At 38.9% G+C, this 4058-nt stretch overlaps 1 non-coding gene across 1 annotated transcript; it reads left to right on the top strand.

The window, feature by feature from the left end:
* Positions 1-2802: 2802 nt before the first annotated feature.
* LOC148553644 (small nucleolar RNA R71) lies at positions 2803-2910 on the top strand. The gene has a single exon (XR_015892777.1). It is a non-coding gene; the product is annotated as a small nucleolar RNA R71 (small nucleolar RNA).
* The last annotated feature ends 1148 nt before the right edge of the window (positions 2911-4058 follow it).

The raw sequence follows: 4058 nt of genomic DNA, 5'->3' as shown, positions 1-4058 counted from the left end.
TTTTCATTTAAGAGAGGTGATGGATTCATAGGACATTCATAACTTTAAGACATGGTTACTAAAAACTAATGATCATGTAGTAAGACACAAACATAGATAAGCACTTAACATAGAAAACGAAAAACAGAGAATGTAAGAACAAGGAATGAGTCCACCTTAGTGATGGTGGCGTTTCTTTCTTGAGGAACCAATGATGTCCTTGAGCTCTTCTATGTCTCTTCCTTGTCTTTGTTGCTCCTCCCTCATTGCTCTTTGATCTTCTCTAATTTCATGAAGGATGATGGAGTGCTCTTGATGTTCCACCCTTAGTTGCTCCCTATAATTATGTGGGGGAAAATGTATCCCCTGAGGTATCTCAGGGATCTCTTGATTTGTAGTCAAATGTTCTACCACTGAGCTATAGATCCTTTACATGAATCTCTCCATCTCCCATGACTTGGAGGTGGAAGCTTTTGTCTTCCCTTTTCTCTTCTATCTCCTTTTTTTTTTAGGTTTCTCTGGCCTTAGGTGCCATCAATGGTTATAGAAAAGCAAAATAAGCAATGATTTTACCACACCAAACTTAGAATGTTGCTCGCCCTCGAGTAGAAGAAGAAAGAATAGATGAAGAAGAAGATGTGAAAAAAAAACTAGGATTATGAGGAGGTAAGGTGGGGATCCTGTGGGGTTCACAGATCCTAAGATGATCCTGTGAGGTCCACAGATCTTGAGGTGTCAAGGATTTACATCCCTGCACCAATTAGGCATGTAAAATGCCTTTGCATGCAATTCTGGCGTTTAAACGCCGAACTGATGCTTGTTCTGGGCGTTCAACGCCCAGATGCAGCATATTTCTGGCGTTGAACGCCAGCTTCATGCTTGTTTTTGGCGTTCAGCGCCAGCTCCATGCTCTGTTCTGGTGTTGAACGCTAGCCAGATGCTCCTTACTGGCGTTTGAACGCCAGTGAACTCCTCCTCCAGGGTGTGCTGTTTTTTTATGCTATTTTTTATTTTTCTTCAATTTTTTCAGTTATTTTTGTGACTCCACATGATCATGAACCTATGAAGACATATAACTAATAAAAAATATAATTAGATAAATAAAAATTGGGTTGCCTCCCAACAAGCGTTTCTTTAATGTCAATAGCTTGACAGTGGGCTCTCATGGAGCCTCACAGATGTTCAGAGCATTGTTGAGACTCCCCAACACCAAACTTAAAGTTTGGATATGGGAGTTCAACACCAAACTTAGAATTTGGTTGTGGCCTCCCAACACCAAACTTAGAGTTTGACTGTGGGGGCTTTAGTTGACTCTGTTTTGAGAGAAGCTTACTTTGCCTCTTTCCCATGTTTACAGAAGGATGTCCTTGAGTTTTAAACTCAAGGGAGTCCTCATTCAATTGAAGGACTAATTCACCTCTGTCAACATCAATCACAGCTCCTGCTGTGGCTAGGAAGGGTCTTCCAAGGATGATGGATTCATCCTCATCCTTCCCAGTATCTAGGATTATAAAATCAGCAGGGATGTAAAGGCCTTCAACCTTTACTAATATGTCCTCTGCTTGTCTATAAGCCTGTTTTCTGGAATTGTCTGTCATCTCTAATGAGATTTTAGCAGCTTGTATCTCAAAGATTCCCAGTTTCTCCATTACAGAGAGTGGCATGAGGTTTATTCCTGACCCCATGTCACATAGAGCCTTCTCAAAGGTCATGGTACCTATGGTACAAGGTATTAGGAACTTTCTAGGATCCTGTTTCTTCTGAGGCAATCTCAGTTGATCCAATGCATTTAGTTTATTGGTAAACAGGGGAGGTTCATCTCCCCAAGTCTCTTTACCAAATAAATTGGCATTCAGCTTCATGATTGCACCAAGGAACTTGGCAACTTGCTCTTCAGTAACATCCTCATTCTCTTCAGAAGAAGAATACTCATCAGAACTCATGAATGGCATAAGGAGGTTCAATGGAATCTCTATGGTCTCTAGATGAGTCTCAGATTCCTTTGGTTCCTCAGAGGGAAGCTCCTTATTGATCACTGGACATCCCAGGAGGTCTTCCTCCTTGGGATTCACGTCCTCCCCTTTCTCCTTGGATTCGGCCATGATGGTTATATCAATGGCCTTGCACTCTCCTTTTGGATTTTCTTCTGTATTACTTGGGAGAGCACTAGGAGGGGTTTCAGTGATCTTCTTACTCAGCTGGCCCACTTGTGCCTCCAAATTTCTAATGGAGGACCTTGTTTCATTCATGAAACTCAGAGTGGCCTTAGATAGATCAGAGACTAAGTTTGCTAAATTAGAGGTACTTTGTTCAGAGTTCTCTGTCTGTTGCTGAGTGGATGATGGAAAAGGCTTGCTATTGCTAAACTTGTTTCTTCCATGAGAGATTTGGGTGATTTCTCCATGAGTGATTATAGGTGTTTCTATATGGTTCACCCATGTAATTCACCTCTGCTATTGCAGGGTTCTCAGGATCATAAGCTTCTTCTTCAGCAGATGCCTCTTGAGTACTATTGGATGCAGCTTGCATTCCATTCAGACTCTGAGAAATTATATTGACTTGCTGAGTCAATATTTTATTCTGAGACAATATGGCATTCAGAGTATCAATTTCAAGAATTCCCTTCTTCTGAGGCATCCCATTACTCACAGGGTTCCTCTCAGAAGTGTACATGAACTGGTTATTAGCAACCATGTCAATGAGTTTTTGAGCTTCTGCAGGCATTTTCTTTAAGTGAATGGATCCACCTGCAGAAGTATCCAATGACATCTTAGCTAATTCAGACAGACCATCATAGAATATATCCAGGATGGTCCATTCTGAAAGCATGTCAGAAGGACACTTTTTGGTCAGTTCCTTGTATCTCTCCCAAGCTTCATAGAGGGATTCACTTTCCTTCTGTCTGAAGGTTTGAACATCCACTCTAAGCTTACTCAGCTTTTGAGGAGGAAAGAACTTGGCTAAGAAAGCCGTGACCAGCTTATCCCAAGAGTTCAAGCTATCTTTGGGTTGAGAGTCCAACCACACTCTAACTCTGTCTCTTACAGCAAAAGGGAAAAGCATGAGCCTGTAGACTTCAGGATCTACTCCATTAGTCTTAACAGTATCACAGATCTGCAAGAATTCAGTTAAGAACTGAAAATGGTCTTCAGATGGAAGTCCATGGAACTTGTAGTTCTGCTGCATCAGAGAAACTAATTGAGGTTTCAGCTCAAAATTGTTTGCTCCAATGGTAGGGATGGAGATGCTTCTTCCATGTAAATTGGAATTAGGTGCAGTAAAGTCACCAAGCATTCTCCTTGTGTTATTATTATTTTTGGCTGCCATCTCCTCTTCCTGTTCGAAATTTCTGAAAGGTGCTTGCTGGATTGTTGTAATTTAGCTTCTCTTAGTTTCCTCTTCAGAGTTCTTTCAGGTTCTGGATCTACTTCAACAAGAATGTTCTTGTCCTTGCTGCTGCTCATATGAAAAAGAGGGAACAGAAAAATAATAATAATAATAGGGATCCTTTTTGCCTAGGTATAGAGGTTCCCTTATGTGAGTAGAAGAAAAGAAGAAGAGAAAATCTGAACTCAGAGAGAGAGGGTTCGGATTTTTTTGGTGAGTGAGGGAGAGATGTTAGTAGATGAATAAATAAACAGAAGGAGATGAGAGAGAAGGATATTCGAAAATTATTTTTGAAAAATGGTTAGTGATTTTCAAAAATTAAAAGAAGAAACAAATTAAAATTGAATTTTGAAACAATTAGTTAATTAAAAAGAATTTTTGAAAAAGAGGGAGATATTTTCGAAAGTTAGAGAGAGAGAGTTAGTTAGGTAGTTTTGAAAAAGATAAGAAACAAACAAAAAGTTAGTTAGTTAGTTGAAACAAATTTTGAAAATCAATTTTTTGAAAAGATAAGAAGATAATAAGTTAGAAAAGATATTTTAAAATCAAATTTTTGAAAAAGATAAGATAAGAAGATATTTTTGAAAAGATATGATTGAAATTAGTTTTTGAAAAAGATTTGATTTTTAGAATCACAATTAATGACTTGATTCACAAGAAATCACAAGATATGATTCTAGAACTTAAAGTTT

Source organism: Arachis ipaensis, chromosome B7, assembly GCF_059453495.1.
Source record: "Arachis ipaensis isolate K30076 ecotype BB chromosome B7, ASM5945349v1, whole genome shotgun sequence".
Taxonomy (NCBI): domain Eukaryota; kingdom Viridiplantae; phylum Streptophyta; class Magnoliopsida; order Fabales; family Fabaceae; genus Arachis; species Arachis ipaensis.
Note: the sequence above shows the minus strand (reverse complement) of the source record. Positions and strands in the feature narration are given on the sequence as shown.